Below are 27,808 nucleotides of genomic sequence, written 5' to 3'. Positions count from 1 at the left end.
AACTTAAATTTTATAAGCCTGCTTCTATAATTATCAGTGGATCCGTCCTTTGGTCCATCACCTTCCTATTGCATGCTCCAATCACCGATCTCCGATCGGCTGATCTCCACCGTTCATTCCCTTTTCCAAATCAAAGGTCAACGTTCACTCTGAACAATTAAATTGATGCGTCGATTCTCCACCATCGATCTACGTGTAGTGGATCCGACGGCCCACATCTTATTTCGAGCGGGCAATTAATACGGGGATTAACTGCCCGATAAAGCGGTTTCCCTATTCACCCTCATTGCTACATGTTGAAGGGTGAATGGGATCGGGCGACTATCATTCAATACAGCTTACAGCTCTTGAGCTACCTGAATTACCATGTACCATTATGAAACCGCTTTCTGCAATCCAACGGCCACTATTGATTGCAATTTAACGGCCACGATTGAGTTGGCCAATCGCAAGTCACAAATTCACTTTCCAGGCTCCTTCCGCTTCAAAGCGCTGATCCGATATTCTTATGGACCTGATATGGATATAAGTCACCTTTTATAAAATTTCAAATTTGGATTTCGGATTTGGTTCTGTGTTTTGTGACGATTCTTAGTGTAAATGGGATCTTCGCTTACGGGACCAAAAGTAAGTAAAAAAAGACTTCGCCAACCCACATCAAACAGTGATATTTAAAAGAAAGCCCTGACTTCAATCAAACATACGTTTTAGGCATTAAACATAACAAAACTAAGGGATAATCACTCTGACCTGAATACAAAGAATATGAAAGCATACAAGGGTTTCCGCAGGCCCGATAATCAATCATAAACACAACAATATCATTCATTCAACATAAAACGATTACAGAGTCTCGCCTTGGCCGATTACACAAATTAAAAGACCTCTGTTTCAATTACAATCCACACACTATTCTGCTCTCCTGAATCCTTCCTCTTTGGCCTGATTCTTCAATTAGTGGCCTCTGTTCCTCATCTGCCCGTAGGCTTACAATTCCCTCAAAAATCCTATCTCTCTATTTCTCTTCCCCTTCCAGAAAAGAAAGGAAATTACATATATGTTCTATCTAATAGTTTCCTTCCACAAATGAAGGAATTCACTATATTTTAAGAAATCAAATCCTACTCTAACTAATCAATATAGCTAATTGGCTTGATCTCCATGCAGGGAGGATCACTTGCCATTTTATTCCCAATTCTGTTCAGAATTAGGCAACAATTAACCACTTACATAATTTGAAATTAATACAAATTAAATAACCAATTCTTCCTCCAAACTTTCATTAGCCACAACATGTGACCACACCATCACATTGTTGGCTAGGCCTAGATGCTCCTGCATAAAGATAGTACATCTGCGGAGTGTAAAAATTTTGACAATTTTCTTACATTACACCTACAAATCACCGCTATACTATGCGATAGAAGCCAACGCAATGACTTTAGTGTTTAAATAATTAGTAATTTTCAATTTTAATTCATATTATAAAAGCAATTGAATGGTAAATATATAAAATTGAATGATAGATTTATAATAATTTAAAATAGTTAATTATTTTTAATGTTAATTAATAAATATGTCTAAGTCTCTTCGGGATCAATCACATATATTTCTTTCGGGTCGAAGAGTTTAAAACCACTCCACTAGATCACCATCTATCTAAGACCCCATAGACATTAAAATAATAAATTAAAAATAGAAATAATAATGAAAAATACTAAAAATCCATGAAATAAGAATAAAGAAAAAATAAAATGAGAATAACAATCATAAATATATAATTTAGTAAACTAAAGTGTTTAAAATAAAACTTTCATTCAAAATCAACTTTGAATGATAAAAAAACTAAACTAATAATGAAAAAACTAAAAAAACAAGAAATAAGAATAAAGAAAAATGGAAATGGAAATTAACAATCATAAATATATAGTTTAATAATTTTTATTGTAAATAAATAAATATAATAAAGGAAATTGTTTCTTTATTAATTAAAAATGACAAATGAAAGAACTAAAATTAATAAATAAAATATTCTCTGCTAAAAACTAAAAATATAAAGACAAACAATACTTTCTACATAAACAAATGATAGATGAAGGAAGAAAAAAAGAGAAAAGAATAAATTATTATTATCATGAAAAAAAACTATTTCTAATAAATATTACTATAAAAATGAAGGAAGGAAACAATAAAAAGAAAATAGACCCAATCGAGAAAAAGGAGACTCACCAAACCTCTATACAATGAAAGAAACAAACGAAAGACATTGACCATCAAATAAATGACGAAACCTAAGAATAAAGAGATGGGTCTAACAATTGCTAATCTTCCATCCATCATCCCTATTTAGCGTATAAATGTTTTTTCAATCTCAATAGCCTCCTTAAAATTTCGGTGATGGAAATGATAAATCCTAGCAATGACCTGGGAATCCACTATACAAATGTGGTGTCTTGCCTGCTTAGCATGCTCAACTAAAGCTTGCTCAACTCCATAAGCCATAAACTTATTGAGAACAACCCTCTCACTCTGAGGATCTATGGGCTTCCCAAGATTCATAAGGAGGGGGCTCCCCTTAGGCCTATTTTCAACACAATATGTGGCTTGACTTATTTCTTCCTAAATATTTAGCCCATAAGCTCAAACCCCTTGTCAATCATTCAAACTTTTGTGAAAAACTCCTCCTCTTTTGTCAATGAGTTAAAGGATATTAGATTTGAACCTAATGATATTATGATAAGTTTTAATGTAGTTTCTCTTTACACCAATATCCCTATTGATGAGGTTCTTGAGGTAATCGATCATATCACTGATCCTGATATAACCATGTTGGTTGAGGTTTTCCTTAACTCTACTTTTTTCAGCTTCGAAGGTGAATTCTATGAACAAACATGCAATGTTTCCATGGGTTCTCCGCTCTCGCTTACTGTAGCTACCTTGTTCATGGAAGATTTTGAATATAAGGCTTTGACCTTAGCTCAATTTAGGCCAAAACTTTGGAAATGGTTTATTGATGATACCTTTATCTTATGGACTCATGGTCGTGATAAGTTAGATTTGTTTATGTAACATTTGAACAACCAATCTAGATCCATTAAATTCACCATGAAATATGAGGTTAATGGTAGCCTACCCCTTCTTGATGTTCTTATCTCTAAGAAAGTAGATGTTCTTTCTCTCACCAAGTTTTTCGTAAGAAAAATCACATTGAGCAATATCTTCATGTGGGAGTTCTTAACACATTAGTTACTCGAGTTTTGTGGGTATCACATGAGAGTCACCTAGAGGGTGAGTAAACCCATCTTCTTAATGTTATCAAGAAGAATGGCTATAACAAATCCCTAGGTATCAAGGATTTATTAAAGGTGAGCAAAGGTCCCAAGATTAGGAAAAAACCTAGGGACTTGGTTTCTAATATTCAACTTAAATTTATCCAAGGGTGATCTAAAATTAAAAATGAAGGTTTCATGAAATGATCTGTAAGCTAATTTATGTATTTTAGGAAATTGATCATGATTGCAAAAGCACACAAATTAAAATAAATTTTTGCATAATTTTAATAGTTAAGGACAATAAGAACCATCAAAACATAACAAATTGATGATGAAGTTCACCCCTCTTGGGCTACGCCTTCGGGTCCAACTTCCATTGGTGGACTTTTTTTATTATATGATCAAACTCTTAGTTACATCAACATAAAAGTCTCAATTTACAAAAATAACACTTCCATTGCATCCATAATGCCCAATACCCCTTTGTAGGCTCTTCTTAAGCTGAAAAAGGTTAAAAAATGATGAAGTTAGGCCTCTTTTTCCAAAGTTGCTTATTAACTACTCTTCAAAAGATCGTCCTTTGAAAAACCTGGCAACAAAATGGACCATGGAGTATTGGTATGGTGATTTTTTAGCAACCCAAAGGTCTTAGGTTCAATCCACGATCCTTGACAGGCTTGACATTTTGTAATAAATATCAAACAAATGTTTTTAAAGGTCGAAGCCCCTTCCGCCTAATGTGCTGGTGGTCATGTGGTGCCACATATGATCGAGGAGCATGGGCCATAGGCCACAGGGCTCCCTTGCCTCCCTCACAGTCATATGACATTAATATAACCTAGGCTTGGGGTGCGGGTAGGGTGCCATGCACCCCGCCCCTCCAAACATTCCACCGCGGTCACGTTCACATCAATATAAACTGGGGCTGGTCTTGTCAGGCGCGGTCACGTTCACATCAATATAACTTGGGGTTGGGCCCGACGGGTGCACCGGCAACCCCAACCCTCTCCCCCAACCACTAAACCATATCACCATAAATAAAAACCACCTACCACGGTTAACAAGAAACACCTGCAACCTAGTTGGTCACACGCCAAATCCCTGTTTAGGAGGTCATGTGTTTGATTCTTGCGGAGGCTTCTTGGTTTGTCAACTAATTTTTGGCGCAATATAAAGTGCCATGTGGCACCTTGTGATTGGGCCACATGTCACTTTGTGATTGGCCCATTCCTTAAAACCATCAACCAATAATGGTGTGCCAAGTGTCATCATGAGACTAGCCCAAATGACAGATTTCAATTGGCTCCCTCTTCATACCCATACCTACACAATCAATAGATGACATCAACATGATGTCATTGTATGGATTTCCATGTGGCATCCATACACTGCATAGTCAACCCTGCAAGTTGACTTTTTAGTAGTTTGCCAAAAAATTTAAAATGTGATAACTTCCTCATTCAGTATCAAAATGAGGCAATTCAAGTGTCGTTGGAATTAAAATAATGAGATCTATGATTTAGCACCATTTTTGGAATATTTTTAGCACTTCCATTTTTTATGCATATTTTTGATCCCCTGGATCATTCCTCCCCACTAGAAGCTTTTGGACCACCAAAAGTATATTTTTATTTAGCAAGTAAGTAAGGGTACAACTCCCTCACTTTCTCGATATATATCCACCTTGATTTTCTTGGATTGGTACCTTTAAGCCCCACAAAAATATACTCCACATTGCCTCTGCATGAATTTCTTATCCTCCTGTCAAGAATTGAGTATTCCTACAACTCATTTAAATATTCAAGAGAAAAATCTTTTATAGATGGAATATGAACATTTTCTTCTTGATTAAAAATCATAGGAGGCTCATACAATCACAATTTTTCCACATTCACAACATACTAAATTTGCATGTAAGGTGGCAAATCTAATCGAAAATCGTTGTTACCAATATTTTCCAAGATTTTGAAAGGACCATATCTGATTGGCTTGAGATTTTTATCTTCACCTTGTAGTATTTCCTTACTAATGTACAACCAAACTTGATCTCCCACTTGGAAATCATGATCAACCCGATGCTTATCATACCTTGCTTTGTACTTGGCTTGGATTTTCTCCAACTGTTCCTGTACCCTTCGATGCACTAGCTGATTTTGTTCAATGAAGTGCTTGGCTTTCTCCACATCACTATGTCCATCTACTGAAATATCTTTACAAAAGATGAAATCCAAAGGATACTTTGGAAAATAACCCAAACGTTCTTCAAATGGAGATACTTGTGTAGATGAATGCTTGGCACGATTTTAGGCATGCTAGATGTAATGCAAATTCTCATCCCAGAATTTAGGATGCTTACTACAATATCCTTGAAGGAGATCCACATTTGTTCTGTTCACTAATTCTATCTTGTTGTTGGTTTGTGGATGAGATTATGTGCTCTTATTTAACTTTGTGTCAATGAGTTCCCATAAACTTGACCAAAACTTCCTGATAAATCGAGAATATCGGTAAAAAATAAAGGAACTAGGTAACCCAAAATGAAACCATACATTTTGGAAGAATATCTTTGTAGTTTGTTCAGCTGTAACCTGTTTCTTACATGGCATCAACACACACATTTTGCTAAAATAATCCACTACAACATATAAATAATCATGAACTTTCCTATACATTGGTAGTCCCCCAACAAAATCCATAGAAATAATTTTCCAAGGACGAGAAGGGATAGGAAGTGGAGTGTACAAACCCAATTTCCTATTACTTGGCTTGCTGGTAGCACACATAGGACATCCTTTTACATATCTTTATATAATTTCATTCATACAAGGCCAATAACAATACCTATGTAATCGAGCAACTGTTTTTCCTACACCAATTTGACCAACAATAAGAGAAGTATGGGATTCCTTTATAACGATGACTCTTTCACCCTGTGGAACACATAACTTGCCAAGATGATATAACAACTTGTTATGAATATGATAATCCAACTCTTCAACATGATTTCCTTGACTCAAACTTGCATAAAAATCTTTAAAATATTCGTCTTGAGCATATTGTTCAATATAAATTTCATGCATGATTGATTTACACTTAAGAATAACAGATGCATTAACAATATGCCTTGATAACATATCTACAACTTTGTTGTATATACCTTTATTATACCTGATTACCAAATGAAATTGTTGCAAGAATCCCATCCATCTGAAATGTTTATCTTGTTGTAGCTTGGTTTGAAATTGTAAATATTGCAAAGGTTGATGGTCAGTATGAATAATCGTTTCTTTACCCATCAAATAGTGCTTCCATTTCTTCACACTTTGTACCAAATCATACAACTCTTTATCATAAGCTGGATAGTTGATTACTGAATTGGAAAATGTTTCAGAATGATAACATCTTGGCTTACCATGCAACATCAAAACTTCTCCCTTGAATTTCAAATGGTTGCTTAAGATCTGGAAGTGCTAGAATTCGTGTTGTACTCATTTCCTCTTTCAAAGTGTTGAAGTCTTTTTGCAGCTCTCCTCCCCACTGAAATACTTGCTTCACACTTTTCAAAGCATGTAATGGTGTTGCAATGAATGAGAAGTTAGCGATAAATTTTTTCCATTATTGAGATGCTCCCAAAAAACTCCTAACTTTTGTTACATTTTTGGGTTTTGGCCAATTCACAATAAAATCAAATTTGGAGGGATCAATCTTCAATTTAATGCCTCCTACAATATGACCCAAATAAACAAAAGAGGTTTTCCCAAATTCACATTTAGACATCTTCAAATATAAATTTTCCATTTTCAAGACATCTAGAACTTGCTTTAGATGCTTGACGTGCTCTTCACATGTCTTACTGAAAATAAGAATATCATGTAAGTATACTATGACAAAAGCATCAAGGAATGTTCGCAATACATCATTCATAACTCTCATGAATGTAGCAGGTGCATTGCAAAGCCCAAACGACATAACTAACCATTGAAAAAAACCATGTTTTTTCTTGAAAGCAATTTATGATAACTAGTTTTCATATCTAATTTAGTAAAATAAACACTGATCTAGAAAATAATCAATGCGAGGAAGAGGATAGTGATTCTTTACTATAATCCTGTACAAGGCTCGGAAATCCACACACATGTGCCATGTACCATCTTTCTTTGGAACCCAAACAATAGGAGACCCACAAGCAGATGTACTAGGTCTGGTAACCCCCTTTTCAAGCAACTCTTGAATTTTCTTCTTAATTTCTGCATTCTCCAAGATTGACATTCTATACATGCCAATATTTATAAGTGGTTCCTCTTGTTGCAATTTAATTTCATGTTGGATTCCTCTTTTTGGAGGTAACCCTTCAGGTTCTTCAAACATCTTGTCAGAAGCGTTAACAAATTCAACCATTTCATGCTAGAGTTTAGAATCACATCTTGAGAAAGCTTAAGATTCAATAATATCTTTATATTTAATCATCAACAACACAAAATTCTTACTAGCATTCACAAGCCTTTTCATTTGACTAGCACTTACAAGATATAAGTTCATCTTCTTTCGATGTGTTCTAACAATATACTCAACTCCTTCTTTAATAACAAGATGATATTTGTTCTCATGGAGATAGAATATGGATTTTTGGTCATATAAGTATGGACTCTCTAAGACAACCCCACAAATATCAAGTCATACAATATCAAGCTCTACCTCATCTATAAAATTAGCAGTGATGGAAAATTTGGGTTTACATTTTCTCATCACTTGCAATTTGGCATCATCACATACCCAACTTAAAGGGTAAGGTTTTTCATGAGGTGTAGTCTCTAAATTAAGTTTTTTGACAATTTCTTTAGAGATAGCATTGACTTGAGATCCACTATCAAATAATGTAGCACCCTTTGTATGTTTTGTAATGACCCTGATATGGAAAAGCTCACTTCTTTCTTTACCATTTTGAGATTAAATAGGCTTACTAGACGAACTAGTACTTGCATTAGAAGCTATACTTTTCATTCCCATGGTTGTGATTTTGGTTTCATCACCTAAATTAGATCGTAGATTTTGTTGAGTTGTAGCAACAGCCTTTTGTTTCACCTTGTTATTGAACTTCTTTGGTCTCAATTCTAGATGTAGTTTCCAACAATGGTCTTCATCATGGCTATCTTTTGAACAATGTTTACAAGTAAGTTTCTCTCCCTCTTTCTTGACGGTAGCAGTCTTCTTTCCTTTGCCTTTAACCTTCCCCTTTCCTTTGTCTTTAGATTTAAAAGGTTTCTTTCTTGACTCTTGAGGAACATTCTTGTCTCTTGATTCTAAATGAGTTTCCTAAATACATACTTCATCTAGATTGTGGGATTAAACATAAGTATAATACGTCTCAAAAAACTATGTAATCTGCCTATAAACTTAAGGAGAGTATCTTGTGAGGTCAAATAAACACCCAATATTAAATCTCCTCTTCTAAATTCTTGTGTGTAATTTTGGAAACTTTGACCTTTAGTTTGTCTAAATTTTTTCCAATCCATAATTGTTTTTCATGTAAGCTAATGGATAAAATTTCCTTCTTAATGCAGCTATAAAATCATTCCGAGAAGAGATAATTTTACCACTTTTCTTCAAATATTCTTAAGTTCTGGCCTCCCACCAAATGAGGGTTGCACCTTCGAAGCGAAGAGAAGCAAGCTAGATCTTTGTGACATCATCATAAATCTTTTGAATCCTGCAATAGACTTCAATTTGACAAACCCAATTATCCAACTTTTCAACATTTACTTTCCCATTGTACATTGGAAATTCAAACTTGACATCAGGCTTAATCAAAGGAGACTTAGCATGTCCTCTTGGAGATGTAGGAGGAGTAGGTATATGAGATGAAGGAGGTGAAGAAGTAAGTGAAGATGGAGGCGTAGATGAAGGTGAAAGAGGAGGAGGAGGTGGAGGCTTGCTCCCATTACCACCATTATCTTTTGGTTGATTAGAACTTTCTCCTTGCAACCTTGTTGTTCTCTCATTATACAACAATTTCACCATCTCATTCATATAAAATAAAGCCTTTCTAAAATCTCTCTCATCCTCAGACATCAACTCTTGTCCTTGTCCTTCTTCATGTGCCATGACTTGTGGATTTTTTGGCCTCCTTGAGCCAATTTGAGGGTTACTTTCTTCAGGTTCTCCTTTTCCTCTTCTCAATTTAGACATTGTAAGCATTAAAAAACCTTGCAAATTTTGTCAAACCTTCACAAAAACCTCGCCATGATATCAAACTGATCTAAAATTAAAAGTGAAGGTTTCATGAAATGATTTGTATGCCAATTTATGTATTTTAGGAAATGGATTGTGATTACAAAAGCACACAGATTAAATTAATTTTTGTAGAATTTCAACAATTAAAATAGACAATAAGCAACATCAAAACACAACAAATTGATGACAGAGTTCACCCCTCCTAGGCTACGTCTCCGGGTCCAGCTTCCAATGGTGGCCTTTTTTTATTATATGCTCAAATTCTTAGTCATATCAACATAAAAGTCTCATTTTGAAAAAATAACACTCCCATTGTGTCCAGAATGCCAAAACCCCATGTGTAGGCTCTTCTTGGACTCAAAAGAGTTCAAAAATGACCAAGTTAGGCCTCTTTTTCCAAAGCTTCCTGTTAACTACTCCACAAGAATTGGTCCTTTGCAAAAAATGGAAACAAAATTGACCATGGCATATTGGCATGGTGCTCTGTTAGCAACCTGAAGGTCTCAGGTTTAATCCACGATCCTTGACGGGCTTGGGATTTTGTGATAAATATTAAACACTTTTTTTTTAAGGTGGAATCCCCTTCGACCGTTCGCACTGGTGTTCATGTGGTGCCACATATGACCAAGGGGCATGGGCCATAGGCCACGTGATTTCCTGGCCCCGCCCCCAGTCACGTGGCATTAATATGATCTAGGCCTAGGGCACGGGCATGGTGCCATGCGCCCCGCCCCTCCGAACATTCTGCCATGGTCATGTTCACATCAATATAACCTGGGGCTAGGCCTATCGGGCACGCCTGCTGTGTTGACCCTCTCCCCCAACTAGCGAACCATATCACCATAAATAAACACTGCCCACCATGGTTAACACGAAACACATGTGACCCGGTTGATTGGATGTCCGTTCGCGTTTGGGAGGTCATGTGTTTGATTCTTGTAGAGGCTTGTCAATTGGTCAACCAATTTTTGGCCTCATCTAGTGTGCCATGTGGCGCCTTGGGATTGGGACATGTGTCACTCTATGGTTGGCCTATTCCTCAAAACCAACAACGAATAATGGTGCACCAAGTGTTGTCACGAGACTAGCCTAAATGGCAGATTCCGATTGGCTCCCTTTTGACACTCGTACCTGCCCAGTCAACAAATAACATCAACATGAAATCATTACACAGACTACCACCTGGGATCCATACACTGCACAACGAACTCTGCAAGTTGATGTTTTAGCTATTTACCAAAAACTTCAGAATGTGATAACTTCCTCATACGGTGTTAGATTGAGGCAATTTAAGCATCGTTGGAATCATAACAGCGATATCTACAATTTGGGGCCAGTTTCAAGAGATTTTGGGAATTTTCATTTTGAGCATATTTTTGACCTCCTAGATTAAAGAGACTACCGATAAGATTGTTCAGATTCTTAGGAAACATAACATTTCTTCCACCTTTAAACCCCTGAACATAATTCATAGCTCCCTAAGATCAGTCAAATACCTAGTGGATCTTAGAAACATGAAAGGTTTGTATTTAGTCCCATGTTCTTGTGGAATACCCTACTTTGGGGAAACTGACCATTCCATTAATCAAAGGATTCATGAGTGCTAGCTGACATAAACCATGGTAGGTCGCGCTCCTCAGCTTTAACTGAGCATGTTGAGAAGGAAATACACCACATTTGTATAGAGGAATCTCAAGTCATTGCTAAGATTGATCATTTCCATCAACAAAAGTTCAGGGAGGCTATTGAAATTGAAAAAAGTTCTAAGACACTAAATAGGGATGATGGATGGAAGATTAGCAATTGTTGGATCTCATCCCTTTATTTCTTGGTTTCGTCCTTTATTTGATGGTCCATGTCTTTTGCTTGCTTCTTTCATGCTTTAGAGGTTTGGTGAACCCCTTTCTTTCTTGAATGGGCTGGTTTTCTTTTTATTGTTTCCTTCCCTCCATTTTATAGTAATAATTGTTAGAAATATAGTTTTTTTTTTCATAATAATAATAATAATTTATTTTTTTCTTTCATCTATCATTTGTTTATGTAGAATTTATTGTTTATTTTTACTTTTTAGTGGAAAATCTTTTATTTATTAATTTTAGTTCTTTTATTTGTGTTGTTGTTAATCTTTAAATAAATAATTTATTTATTTACAATAAAAAAATATTAAATTACATATTTATGATTGCTATTTTTCATTTTATTTTTTGTTTATTTTTATTTTTATGGCATTTTAGTTTTTTCATTGTTATTTTGTTTTAAATTTATCATTTTAATAGCTTTTTTATTTACCATTCAACCTTTCCTTTGAAAGAATATATATATTACAATTTAATCTATTAAATCATATATTTATCATTTTTATTTTTATTTTTATTTTTCTTTATTCTTATTTCATAGCTTTTTAGTTTTTCCATTATTATTTTTAAATTTCTTATTTTAATAGTTTTTGGTTTACCATTTTATATTGTTTGTATATGTAATATATTTTTTTTTAGTTTGTTAGAAACTAGCCATTGCATCTTTACTATATTTATTGGTGCTTTAAATTGAACTATCCATCTCTATATTGATCATAAACCATAATGTTGACCAAAAAACTATATGTGACTCATCCGTAAAAATTTTAACATATTGTGATGAATCACAGAAACCTTAATTTAAAAATAATTAATAAATTAAATAAACATAAAATAAATATAGAAATAAAAAAATAATTATTAATAATAATAATTATTATTATTAAATAATACTAAAAAACATTAATTAAAAAATAATAATACACACATTAAAATGTTCCTGATTATGAATATTTAACAAAATAAAAATTGATTAAAAAATTAACACAAATTAAAATGTTCCTAATTATGCATACTTAAAGAAATTATGAAGTGATTTGAAAAAAATAATAATTATGCACACTTACAAAAAAAAAAAATATGAGGGGATTTGAAAAAAAAGTTATGAGGTGATACGAATCTTGATGTGATACAAATTAATTAAACTTTTGCATTTCATGTCAATGCAACGATATAACAAGAGTTAAGTTTATCAATTTAACTTATTATAAATAACTAGGTCATGCAAAGACGAAGTTGAGTAGTGTATAAGAGTTTTAATGAGTTATGTTTAGTGAGATTTTTAGGAGTGGGTTTTTCTGGTTTAATTTTTAAAACTTTTGCATGAATTTATTGAAATTACTAATTTGATGGGTAATCCCTGTACAATCGAAATGCTCTAGGGTTTTTCAGGGTGCTGAATCTATTTACAGTCAAAAAAATCAGTTTAAATAACACAAATCAAGATTTTACCTCAATTTTTTTCCATCAAATTCCACACCAAAAGTTCAAAAAATCGTCGAAAACAATTCCTTTACTTTAATATCACTTTCAATCACTTTCCAATACAATAATATACTTTTACTAGTTATTTATTACTTTATTCCATTCAACCACATTCTAAAAGAACCGACTTTCCTTTTGACTACATTTTTAACAATGATAATTCTAAATTGAAAATTAAAAAATATTATGCTTTTAAAAATTTTAATGCTAAAATTAATAATACTCAACTTCCTAGGATGACCGTTTTCCATGCCGTAAACATTTGTCACAGGTTAGATTTACTATTCATATAACATGAAGCTTGGTAGATGACCTTTTTCCATGTCGTAAACATATGTAACGGGCTAATTTTTAGTTAACGACTTTTTTAATTAATTTAAAATTTAATTTAATTTAATCAAAATTTAGTTCAATTTAAATAATTTTTTTTTTCAAATTAATTTTATTTAAATCAATTTTTATAATTTTTTTTATTTTATATAATTTTATTTAATCAATTTTAGTTTTATTTTTTTAATCATTATTTTATTTTAAATAATATTATAATATTTTAAAAAAATGATCGAGGTGAAAATTGCAGAAGGCCGAGAACTACGGTTTATGCGATCCAGCGCTTGAGACAGGGCTGGAATTCCACAGAGTCAGACTGGCAGCATTGTTTCGAAAGGGGCAACTGCTGTCGGACTGGATGGGAGCAGAGGGGTCCAGTGGGACCCCAACGTTTAAGCAGATTGTCATGCAGAAACAGCAACAGAAAATGAAAGGAGTCAGAATAGAGGGAATGAACAGCAAGATGCAGAATAGCAGAAAAAACAAGGAAAAGACACCAATGATGCCTGACAAGACAGAAAACACTTCAGAAGTCAGGAATAAAGAGAAGCAGAACAGAGAAGACACAAAAGACAAAACGGATGCAAAGTCTCAACCCTCAGAAAACGAGGAGGAGCGACCTAGAGAAGACAAAGAGCCAAAAAACAAAAGCGAGGTCCCACCGGAGAAGGAGGGGGAGTCCAGCGCGAACCCCAACAGGACCCCTTTGACCAGCAATGCCTGTAAGCCCAAGAAAAAAGACAACCTACGGGTGACAATCACTGACCCTGAAATCCAGGCCTATAGGGAGCACATGGCTGAACATGCCATCATTTGTAAATTTATGGGAGTCTGGCCATCTGAAAGGACTCTGTGCCAATGGATAAGACAGCAGTGGAAACCGAAAGGAGATGTGCAGTTGCATCTGGGAGCTAAAGGATTTTTCACAGTAGTCTTTACAAGTCTAGAAGATAAGGACAGAGTCTTCGAAGGTGGCCCTTATTTTCTAGCAGCAGCAGGCTTGTATATGAGACCTTGGAAGCCAAACTTCGTCCCGGAAAAGGAATCTTTCACTCAAGTACCGGTCTGGATCAGACTGTTTTCTCTCCCAATAGATTATTGGGGATTGAATGCCTTGAAGCAGATAGGGGATAAGCTAGGCACCTTTGTTAAAGCCTCGGAGGCAACCATGCAGAAAAGATATACCTCCTACGCTAGAATCTGTGTGGAACTGGATGTGTCCGGTGCACTACATGAAGGTTTATGGCTCGAGTACAGGGATGAGGAATATTTTCAGGCTTTAGACTATGAGCAAATACCTTTCAGGTGTCGGAAATGCCACGAGCATGGGCATCTGATAAGGGACTGTCCACTGAATAGAAAGGAGGTAGAAGACGAGAAAATACAAAACAACAAAGACAAGAACAACTTCACCAAACCAAAGAACAGGCAGCGCGCAAATAGAAGAAGGACCAATAAAGGTAGCACAGAAAGAAACTACTTCAGTAACCCCTTTGAGATCCTAGATCTTGAGACTGACTCGGAGGAAAAGCAAAATATACCTAATGTGGAGGCAGGGCAAGAAGGACAGGAAGAACCTACAGGGAAAGAAACCGCGGAAGGAGATTTCAATGATGAAATCCACATGCAGGATAGAATAGCAGAAACGGACGAAGAAACAGAGATGTTAACAAGTGAAGCGGGAAGTGAGGATCTGGAGCTGGAAGAGACCCTAGCTATGGAAGGAATGGACCTCACGGCGATTGTAGAAAGTTGGAAAGCCAAAGGGATTGAAGCAGTACCGGAGGAAGAAATCAGGAAGGTCAATGACCTCTTCATTGCACGGCAGAATGCAGTAATAGAGAAACAGAGAAGAAAATTAGGCATCATCAAAGGAAGCAGCCCACACTACAAAGCAATACTGGGAAAAACCTTTGGCTCAAGGTGCAAACGCCATAGAGGCCGCAAGTCGAGCGGAGAACATCTGCAGGAACTTGGAGAGATGTTGATCAATGCAGGTAAGATTAGGCAGCTAAGTGATTATCCGTCCTTCCAAAGATGTGTTTAAATATGAAGATAGTATCATGGAATGCAAGGGGGATCAACAGCCAGGCCAAACAGAGGATTATGAAGCGGCAAATGCAAAAATACAACCCAGATATGGTGTTTCTTCAAGAAACCAAATGTAATAGAGTCATTACAGATCGGCTGCGAGTTAAGTTGGGAAGGAATTTTGAAGTCCTAGAGATCGAAAGCCAAGGACGAGAAGGAGGCTTAGCTACTTTCTGCGACACAAGAAGATACCAGATTCTATCAGCAGAAGCAACCAAAAACTACTTAGCACTGGAAGTGCAACCTACAGGTAATTCTATATCTTTCCTATGCATCAATGTCTATAGTCCTCAGAAATTAGAAGACAAGATTTATTTCCTAGAGTCTTTATCCAAATTCATAGAAAGGCACCCTGGCGCTAAACACATAGTGGGGGGAGATTTCAACATGATCACCTCCCTCCTGGAGAAAAAAGGAGGCCTCAGGAAACTAAACAGGGATGCAGAGACCTTCATAAGTTTCATTGATAATGCAAGAATGGTAGATGTATACCCCAAGAGTGGCAAATTTACATGGAACAACAGAAGGGGGGGTGAAAGGCTAATATCTTCAAGACTGGATCGTTTCTTAGTCTCGGAAAACTTAATTTTAGATGGAACAGTAGTTGAGTCGAACATCCTCCCAAGTGGAGGGTCGGACCACTGGCCGATCTCACTAGCGGTTGAGCTTCAGGGTACCCCCAGGAACAAACCCTTCAGGTTTGAAAAGTTCTGGATAGAACACCCCAACTTCCTCACAGTGGTGGAAAAATGGTGGTCAGAACCTCTAGATGAAGAAGGATCCAAAATGTTCAATCTTCAAAAGAAACTAAAAAACATCAAAATGAGATTAAAGGACTGGAATAAGACAGTTTTTGAAAACAACTTTCAGGAGAAAGCTATCATCGAAAACAAGCTGGAACAAATTCACAAGGATGGTGCGGCAGGCTACAGAAATGAAGAAACCTGTGAACAAGAAAAAGAGCTTACTCAACAATGGCACAATAGATGCAAACAGGAAGAATCATTATGGAAGCAGAAATCAAGAATCCTTTGGTTAAAGGAAGGGGAGCAAAACACTAAGTTCTTCCACAGATCAGCCATGGACTACAGAAGTGCCAACAAAATCCTTGAACTAAAAAACAATGAGGGAGAAATCCTTAGAAATCATAACGAGATATCAGCCTCCCTATCGGATCACTTCAGTTTCATAGCACAAGAACCAGGGATCAACAGAGAGGAAGCCATCAAAGAAATTACCAATGTCATACCTAAAACCATCACAGAGGATCAGAACTAGGCCCTAAGAAGAACTATTACCATGGAAGAAGTAGAGGAGGCAGTCAGAAGTATGCCAAGTGACAAAGCTCCTGGACCGGATGGATTTACCATCAACTTCTATAAAGCCTGTTGGAACATTGTAAAGCAAGACATTTGGGAGATAGTGGAAGACTCAAGACATTCCAAAACGATCCTAAAATCTCTAAACTCAACTTTCATTGCTCTTATACCCAAAGTGGAGGAAGCTAATACACCATAAAAATTCAGACCCATAGCCCTTTGCAATGTCATCTACAAGATCATTTCTAAGGTCATAGCCAATAGGCTGAAAGCAATTCTCCCTGGCATCATCTCACAAGAGCAGTCTGGCTACGTGGAAGGTAGGCAAATTCTAGACAATATTTTGCTTGCACAGGAGATGATTCACTCACTTCACTCGCAGAAAGAAGCCGGAATGCTCATGCAGTTAGACCTTTCCAAAGCTTATGACAAGGTAAGTTGGTCTTACCTGGAAGCAGTTTTAGAAGCTTTTGGTTTCAGTAGACAATGGATCAAATGGGTTTTAGCCCTCATAAAATCTCCTAGATATTCCATCCTTGTGAATGGCGCCCCTTCTGCTCCCTTCAGCCCTTCCAGAGGCATCAGACAGGGGGATCCCCTATCCCCATTCTTGTTTGTCATCCTAATGGAAGGCCTGAGCAGATTAATTGCCAAGAAAAAAGCAGAGGGTCAAATTAGAGGTCTGCAACCTATCAGATCCATTCCAGCTACAACTCATCAACAGTTTGTGGATGATACCATGTTACATGGTACTCCAACAGTAAAAGAAGCTTTAGCTTTCAGAGACATTCTCAATCTTTTTAGCAAAGCTTCGGGAATGGAGATTAATTTCTCCAAATCCACCATTTTCTTCTTCAACACGCATCAGGCTATCCAATCTCATCTGTCTAGGCTTCTGGGGTTCAAAATTGGCTCATTACCTTCAAGATATCTTGGTGCCCCTCTAACTCTCAGACCTTGGCAAAAGGCTCACTGGGAGAAAGTCCTAGCAAGCATGGAAAGGAAGTGCAAACATTGGACTAACAGGGCTCTGAATTTCGCAGGTAGGTTAATACTAACAAAAGTGGTCTTGCAGGCTATCCCTCAGTACATGCTATCAATTCTTCCTGCTCCAAAAGGAATCTTAAATCAAATGAGAATCATTCAGCGCTCCTTTTTATGGAGTGGAAACAGTGAAAAGAAAAAATGGTCTTTGGTTGCTTGGCAGAAACTGTGTAAACCTAAGGATAGGGGGGGTCTTAACTTGGTTGATCCCTCAGTGGTAAACAGAATCTGCGGGGCCAAAATATGGTGGAAATGGATCTCTGACACAAGCCTACCATGGGCCACTCACTGGAAGGAAAAGTATATGCCGAATAGCACCAATCTAGAACTTATAAGAATGCAGGACGCTCCCAACGGATCACCAATATGGAACCATGCCAAGAACAATAGAAGTATTGTTCAGGACTACAGCTTCTGGGAGATACGTAATGGAACTCAAGCACTCTTCTGGGAGGACGCCTGGCAGCAGTCCCCGAAACTGGACACCCCTCAACTTCTACCCGTGAAGCAAAACTATCAAAATGAGGGCAAATTCAGAGTCAATCAATACTGGAACTCAACCAGTGAAGACCCAGATTGGCGGGAATGGACAGTTTTCAACTCTACCTACAACGAAGACATTCAGGAAACCATTCAAGCTTTAAATCAACAAATCCTCAAAAGGAAAATCCGAATTGCAGCTGAAAATGATAAGCTCAGATGGGGGCCGAAAGGCAACGGTGATTTCTCCCTAAAAGAAGCCAGGAGTATCATAGAGAGGGAAGAGCAGCCTGATACAGTGCCCTGGAACGATAAAGTTTGGGACAGTCTACAATGGCCGAAGGTTAGAACTTTTCTATGGCTTCTTATGCAGAAGAAAACTCTAACTTGGGAAAACTTATTGAAAAAAGGGTTCAGGGGACCTTCTAGATGTCCCATGTGCATGGAGGAGGCGGAAACAATGAATCATCTTTTTAATTCCTGTGAGTGGGCTTCCCAGCTCTGGCACTGGATGGAAGAAGTTCTTGGAGCCTCTGATCGGGACAGAGACTCCATTCAGGGAACCATCATCAACTGGAGGAGAAACTTTTCTAGAATTCGAAGAGTTGAAAGTATATGGAAGTGCGCCCCAGGCTTTATCTTATGGACAATATGGAAAGAGCGGAATCGAAGGATATTTCAGGAGGAAGTAAGAAACATAGAATGTGCAAAAGAATCAATAACAATTAACATCAAACAGCTCATACAGACAAAATGTAAAGAAGAACCGAATGAAAAACCTTCGGACCAGGACTTACGCATATTGAAGAGTTTTCAATTGGAGGCCTCCAGCAATCAACCGACTGGGGGAAACAGGTCACAACCCTCACCGCAAATCCTCAGATGGCAATGCCCGCCAGAGGGAGGCCTAAAATTGAATTTCGACGGGGCATCGAGGGGCAACCCAGGAACAGCAGGTATCGGAGGCGCAATCCGCAATCAGGCTGGCGACATTGTTCATATCTACTGCAGGGCGCTTGGAGAAAGCACCAACAATGAAGCAGAGTTTGCGGCTCTTGAGCAAGGATTGAAAATTCTAAGAACAATTCGACAAGGGAATGTCATAGTTGAGGGGGATTCTTCCTTGGCCATCACGGCGGCCAAACGCTTACAAGCAGGCACAAGAACCAGTAAAGCCACCAAACATTGGAGGCTGGCTAAAGCTACGGAGAGTATAGCGGAGCTGATAGCAGAAAGGAGAGGTTTGGTTTTCCAAACAGTAAGAAGAAAGGCGAATGGGTTGGCAGATTTTTTGGCAAACCATGGTGCTGACAACCCGAACAAAATTTTGGACAGCTGTTGGCAGGAGGTTAACTGCCCAATCCTCAAGGTGACATGTGCACAGCTGGCAGAGAAGGATTTAATCCAAGCCGATCCAACCTAGCAGGTGAAGGGGTCGGGTTACGGGACCGGATGTTTGATGATACCGGTAAAAGCAGCAATAATAACCAAGGCAACGGAATGACAGGACATCTCTGGCGGTGGAATGCCTGGCGGCGGCAGGCCAGCCAAACGAGTGATCATTACAGATCGAACCACAGAGCTTATAGCATCAGCAGTATCAGAATTAAGACACATGGAAGGGATCCGTATGGGGAGGCATCAATAACATTTATGGTGATATCTAAAGAGGCGGGCTGGCTCGAGGCAATGCACAGGAAGACCAAGCATGCAGGCAAACAGGGTTTTTCAAACACCACTATTAACCATAGCAACAGATCTAACGTACAGGACACTTGGCATATTCTCAATTGGATGATGCGCAGCCACTTTCATTCCAATTCGACCTGCAGCGGCCTAGCTTGTGCGAACCTCAATCAAATTTATTGCAACAGTACTCACACTTCTAGCGGAATTATGACAAACCTCAGGAGGGCTCACAAACGAAAACACTATAAATCTGAGGGCAGACACCCTATTTTCTCCACAGTTTCTCATCATAGGGTCGAGCACGCATCCGTGAACGGCAATTGTATTAGTTGGGAGGAGCACAGAGAGTTAGATATGGAAGCGGGAGATTGCCGTTGTGCTGCTGCAAATCGGGACTTCCAAGAGGCGAAGAGGGCCTATGAAACCCGCACGGCAACTAAGAACAAACGAAAAGTTGCTGAACTGGAAGCCAAGGCTAAGCAGGAGGAAGAGGGGCGCACGGAGGAGGAGATTGGATGAAGGATCCGGGCACCCCCTCGAAGAGGGCAACTCAGTTTGTTAGAACAAAAGCAGAGAGTTGGCGAACCAAGACTCTCATCGCCAAAGCTCTGGAATCGATCGAGAAGGAAAAGGAGAAAATTGTAACTGAGGTGAACCTCACGGAGGCTCAAATGGCAAAGATAATCGACTACAACAGTTCGCTGGACGGCCGAATCACCACTGTGCATGAGGCTGTTCAGACAGTCAACAGAAAGCTTACTCTGCTCATCAGGCTCCTGAGGGATACTGTAAACCCAGCGCCCGTTACTCCGCAGCCGGCCACAACTGAGGTGCAGGAGAACGAACCAATTGAAGCCATGCAAGCAAGAATGGACAAACATATGCGGGAGATGGGTCTGGACACCATCAGTCAGATGGGCAAGTTTATCTAGGGTAGTCACTTCTGATGTTTCCTTCGTCTTTTTCTATGTTTCGGCCTCAGTCTATCTATGTTAATGTCATGAACTGTAATGTCTCGGCAGTATCGTTTTTAGGCACAAGTTTAGCTCGGGCCACCCTGCGCGGTGTGCATTTTGCAGTCTCTTTTTTCTAAATTCTCTGAGCAGGTGATAAGTTATGATCTATTGTACATCCCTGCTCTCGTTATGCTGCGGCAGTTTTTTTGTACTATATTTTGTATTTTAATATAAACATCTGACTTACACAAAAAAAAAAATATTATAATATTTTAAATAACCATAACTCTAATAATATATTTTCAATTTGTCATTATTTTCATTTAACCTTATTTATCTCTTTAATAATCCAAAATATTTTTAATTAATAATTTATTTTCCTATCATTTAATGTAGTTATTATAATTAATTTTGACTATCCTTTTAACTGCTCAAACGAGGTTGGTATAAAGACACTAGGGGTTGGTTAAACCATTGGGAGATTAACGAGAATGTTGCATTGCAAAACATTAATAACATTAAAAATATTGTTACTTCTAAGTTCAAAGAAAACATGTGGTGTGAGAAAGATTTAGCAGCTAAAAGAAAATTAGGATATTATAAGGAGGTCATCAACCTCACCCTAGAAGATCAAAAGTATCTCTCTGTTTTAACTAGCTCAAAGAAGAAAATTAATATAGCCAAGATTAGAACGAACTCTCGTGAGCTCCATAGTGAAACACGTCATTCCGCAGTTCCTAAAACACCATGGATGGAAAGGTTCTGCCATCTCTGCGAGAATACGAACATCGAGGATGAAAATCACTTCCTCTTAGAGTGCCCCGGGTACAACCATAATACATCTCAGTTTCAAAATCTTTGTTGCAATACTAACCTTCCTAGCCTTTTATGTTGTCAAAATTACAGTGAGCTCGAGAGGCTTCTCTCCAAACTTTTTGAGCATAGGAATAAAATCTTAAATCAAACTAAATAATTAGTTTCTTTAGATCCGACAGACCAAAGTTTGATCTCAATGGACGTTAACCACCACCATCATCATCATCATTAAATAATTTAAAGAAATTTTGTATTTCTACCTTTGTATATTTTTACATTTCCCCTTGAAATATAGAATTTCTTTTTCATACTAAAATTTAATTAATTCTATAATAATTTATCATATATATATATATATATATATATTGTATTTGGCATATTTTTACCTTTCTCATATTTGGAATTTTCAATCTCAGTGGACGTTAACCACCACCATCATCATCATCATTAAATAATTTAAAGAAATTTGTATTTCTACCTTTGTATATTTTTACATTTCCCCTTGAAATAAAGAATTTCTTTTTCATACTAAAATTTAATTAATTCTATAATAATTTATCATATATATATATATATATATATATATATATATATATATATATATATATATTCTGTATTTGGCATATTTTTACCTTTCTAGTATTTGGAATTTTCAATTAAATTAAAAATTAAAATTGTTTTTTATTAAGGCAGTTTAATTGATAATTAGTTAATTCATTAATAATTTATCTAATCTATTTCTAATTCTTTTTTATTAAAAATCAATTTTAATCATCAATTCTTTCCTATATAATTTATACAACTATTAAAATTCTAACACCATCTTCTGTTTATAAGGGTCGAGCACTCTTCATATCTTCAATAAAATTTAAAATTCTCCATAAATCATCATCAACAATAGGTTAGATTACTGATTCATTCTTACAGTGACCTTTTTCCATATTGTAAACATTTGTATTGTAATGGGTTAGATTCTTGTTAGTCTAACTTGCATTCAGATGGAGATGTTTTGATTTACTTTACTTTATGATTTCTTTACACATTTTTTTTATTTCATTAGACAATTTTTTATTTCATTATATTTGGTGCGATAGAAATAATGAGAGTCAGCCTTATTAAGTATTTAGGATTTTATGAATTTTTTTTTTTACAATTTTTTGATATTATCATCCGTGTAAAAAAAACCAATGATTTTTATTCACAATTTTTTGATATTATCACTATTATAATAAAACCAATGATTTATATTAGAGTTATATTTATTCACTATTTAGTAATATTAATTATTATTATTATTATTTTTTATCATTAATCATATAATTTATTTTATTTTATTATCAAATTTTTTTTCTCTATTTCATTTTTAAAGTCTTGGTAACCTAAAATATTTTTTTTGGATTAAAAGATGTTTAATAAAAAGGAGATTGAAATTATTATAATAATATATTCAATACCAGTTTAATATATAATTTGTAAGAATTGTATTTGGATGGAGAGAATAATAATCATTTCTTCAACCTATCAAGATGAATTCAATTAACATCAATAATTTGTTGGGTGTGGAGCGTGATTATCATTTGTTGGGTGTGGAACCTGATTATTTTCCTGATTGTTCATATATTTTTTGTTTCAGTGGCCTTGGATCCATGTTCCTAATGGGCAATTAACACCACCCGTTTAATCCCCGTCAGGGGAAACAATGACTTTTATGAGCTGCCCCTAGTAGGGGTTCGGGGGCAGCGCCCCTGAAGTTAAAAATAGATAAATTTTGCTTTGTAAGATATTGTAATTTCGTAATCAATGTGAGCTACCCCTGAAGTTAAAAATAGATAAAATTTGCTTTGTAAAATATTGTAATTTCGTAGTCAATCTGAGCTGTTCATTAGGTCGATGATCTGGCGGTAGAAGTTATATTGATTTAGGATTTTTTGCAGAGCCCTAAACTCCACTGGACAGTTCTTCACAACAAATCTGATAATATTATATTAAAAATATGAGATTCTACACTATTACAGTTTTATTTAATTTCTAGATCTATAAAATTAACTGTAATTAGTGGATGCATGTAACAATAAATCAACCTAGAAAAGTAGAGAACGACAAAATAAACTCACACACACATAATACACAAGATATGCTCTTTGGAAAACCCTTTCGGGAAAACCCAGCTGGAAGGTGAGGCCACTTTGCTCTCTGTCTGAAAATATGGGTGCAGATACAAAGAAGTAATGTCTATGGCCCTCTCTGTCTGAAAATATGGGTGCAGATACAAAGAAGTAATGTCTATGACCCGTGGGCTGTTACAGTGCACAGACCCTCTATGTGTGCTCTACCTCCTATCTCTCTTGGCTATCTTTGCCCAACTATGGAACAAAATGCTCTCAAAAGAATGGAATGCCTCTTCCTCCTAGTGGCTTGGTCATAACACATCTAGATAGCCTACTAGTGGTTAAGTTTGACTATATCAACTCTTAACTAGAGTTGCAAAATAAACTCTTCTAAAGTATTTTACATCACAAACATGTGGCTAATCATTTTTCCATGAATAATGGGGACTGACGGGGCATCCTCCCAAACTATAGGTGTGAAAACAAGAAGGTCAATGTGGCGTAACTTTTGCATACAGACTCTGATTGATGCGACTTTTGCATACAGACTCTGATTGATGCGATTCTTGCCTGCGTGGAAAGCTCTCTATGTGTGTAATATTAAATCTTAGCCAACAGAAAAATCCTATCCTTGGGCATACTTCGATGGCTTTACTCAACATGATAGTTATGGTGGCGGAGCTATCCTATTTCTTAGTGAGGGCCACTTGTTGAAAATGGAACTGGATCTTGGTAAGGGGTACTAATAACTATGATGAGCTTAACAACCTTAGAAATCTGTGCCTTTTTGCACTCGAGAAATTTGTGTATCTGACAACTTCACATTTTCGGTGATTCCAAAATTATCATAAACTAGTTCAATCAAGAGTCAAATTATCAGATACACACTCAGAAATCTTTTAAATAAAGTTTTATTTTCAGCTAAAAAAATAAACAAACTTATAAACTAAGAACTAAAATATTCCATATATATATATATATATATATATAAAACAACTTAAAATATTATTATCAAAAAATATATATATATATATATAAAACAACTTAAAATATTATTATCAAAAAATATCTCCCGCAACATATCTTTCTTGATTCTTCACTTACTTCAAGTGTTTTCTCGATCTCAAAAGCTGTCGACGATATTCTTAGGTCTTTTTGGAGAACAGAATTTAAAGGTTCAGTCCAATCAGAGAATTCACATCGTCCTCGACACCATTCTAAATCATATTGTTTGTTGAAGCTAAAGATTGATAAAACATAAATCATAATAATAAGTTGATTTAAAATTAAAATTTAATTATATATATAATTTATTTAAAGAAAAATAATAATAATAATTTACAAAACAATTTTAAAGTATAATTTATAAAATTATAAAACTAATTTATATCTATTTAATTTCAAATCTATTAAGCAATTGGGAAGATTAAATTTCTCAAGGTGAAGGTGTAAAATTTTTTAGTGTAAAACATGAAAAGAAATTTGCATTTTTAGAGATTTGATCTCTCTCTAAGCTTTATATATCTGGAGTTTACTTATTAATTTTACTTTTTAGTTTAATTTTTTTTTGTAATTTCAGTGAGTCAAAATGTTTTAATTAATAATTTTATTTTTTATTTTATTTTTTATTTTTATGTGATTTGACTGGGTCAAAATGTTTATGTCTCTTCCATAGTGGGATGGAGAGTGTCTCTAGCTCCAAAAATGTAACAAAATTAAATTTAAAAAAAAATATTTATAGAATATTTTGAGTGTAAAATGAGATATGGTTTTTGGGCATGTGGAATTGATGAGCCATGGTAGTGGTCCATGGTATGTTATGGTTAATAATATCCTTGGTAAAGTGGGGTGAATATCCATGGTTAAAGATCTTGTTATATTGTAACTATTATTTTGATAGTGAAATTGGAGAGTGTCTCTAGCTCCAAAAATGTAACAAAATCAAATTTTAAACAAAATTATTTATAAAATATTTTGAGTGTAAAATGAGATATGGTTTTTGGGCATGTGGAATTGATGAGCCATGGTAGTTGCCCATGGTATGTTATGGTTAATAATATCCTTGGTAAAGTGGGGTGAGTATCCATGGTTAAAGATCTTGTTATATTGTAAGTATTATTTTGATAGTGAAATGAGAGATGGTTTTAGGGGGTATGTTATGGTTAATAATATCCTTAGTAAATTGGGGTGAGTATCCATGGTTAAAGATCTTGTTATATTTTAAGTATTATTTTGATAGTGAAATTGGAGAGTGTCTCTAGCTCTAAAAATGTAACAAAATTAAATTTAAAACAAAATTATTTATAAAATATTTTGAGTGTAAAATGAGATATGGTTTTTGGGCATGTGGAATTGATGAGCCATGGTAGTGGCCCATGGTATGTTATGGTTAATAATATCCTTGGTAAAGTGGGGTGAGTATCCATGGTTAAAGATCTTGTTATATTGTAAGTATTTTTTTGATAGTGAAATGAGAGATAGTTTTGGGGGCTCATGGTATGTTATGATTAATAATATCTTGGTAAAGTGGGGTGAGTATCCATGGTTAAAAAACTTGTTATATTGTAAGTATTATTTAGATACTGAATGAGAGATAGTTTTGAGGCATGTGGTATTGATGAGCTATCCTATTAACCAACCCATGGTATGTATGATCAATAATATCTTAATGGTATGATCAATAATATCCATGCTAAACTGGGTGTGAATATCCATGATTAAAAATCTTGTTATACTGGAAGTATATACGGTCATAAAACTATTGTTTTAATTTATATGGTAAAATAGATCTTAATTTATAGCTACTATGGGCATGTTGTATTGATGAGCCTTAATAATATTTATGGCAAAGTGGATTGAATATCCATGGTTAAACAGATTGCTATATTGAAATTATGTTTTTATGTGCTTATTAATTCAATTTAAACTTGTTTACATAATCATTAGTCTTAATTTATTGTATGTTATATATTTTAATGTAATATGTATATTATGTTTTTCTTTTATCTAAAAAGTTATTTGTAATTTTATTGATAAAAACAAAACTACAATGTAACAAATTTAATTTTATTATTTTTATTACTTTTAAATTTTTAAAGATAATACAACATCTTCGGGGTGTAAAAATGTTGACAAACTTTCTTACATTACAACTACAAATCACCCCTATATTAGGCTATAGAGGGCGGCACAATGGCTTTCACCCTGGGTTGTAAAAATGTTGACAAATTTTCTTACATTACACCTACAAATCACCCCTATATTAGGCTATAGAGGGCGACACAATGACTTTAGTGTTTATATAATTAGCAATTTTCAAATTTAGTTCATATTATAAAAGTTATTAAATGGTAAATATACAAAAATGAACGATAGATAATAATTTATAATAATTTTATTATTTTTAATGATAATTAATAAATATGTGTAAGTCTCTTCGGATCAATCACATATATTTCTTTTTGGTCGAAGAGTTTAGAACCACTTATTGTGGTTCATAATTATGATAAAGATGGATAGCTCATTCAAAGCACCAATAAATATGGTAGAGATGCAAAACTAATTCTCAAAAGAAGAAAAATATTTTTTTTTTTTTACAATAACGGTTAATTTTATTTAGGGCGGCAAACAAGCTGCCGCATGCTCTTACAATACAGCGGAGTCAGAGAAAGAATCTTAAGGAAAGCTGTTTGGATTTGGATTTGTTCGCCTCTCTTTCGGAATATTACTAGTCAGCTAAGTGATCAGAATCAGGGGATTGAACGCTTCGCCTACTTTGACATGAAGTCCCTCAGAGTTGATTGATGTGTTGTAGGATAGGGTGGAGCATCGCACAAGGGCCAGAGGACTTCCCTGGGAAATTCCTGATCGTGCAATACCTAAGAGCAGCGGTGCTATTGATTGGTGGAAGATACTGGTTATCCATGTCTACTTTGGAGAGGCTACTACTGTAACGAAGGAGCTCCATCGCAGGGCCCAATTTTTGCATCGCACAGAGATTGCAGCCTTTCGGAGATGAGAAGCTCTGGTAATGCTAAAAACGGCCTTAAGATTTGAGAGCAAAGTAAAGATCAAAACTGGAACTGAGATGCCATCTTGAAGGTCCTTTGTGGGCTCTTGAAAAGCAGGTCA

This window comes from Pinus tabuliformis, chromosome X (genome assembly GCF_031772625.1).
Source record: "Pinus tabuliformis cultivar Carrire ecotype Pingquan chromosome X, CPIR1, whole genome shotgun sequence".
Taxonomy (NCBI): Eukaryota; Viridiplantae; Streptophyta; class Pinopsida; order Pinales; family Pinaceae; genus Pinus; species Pinus tabuliformis.
The sequence above is the reverse complement of the archived record's forward strand: the minus strand, read 5'-3'. Positions refer to the sequence as shown.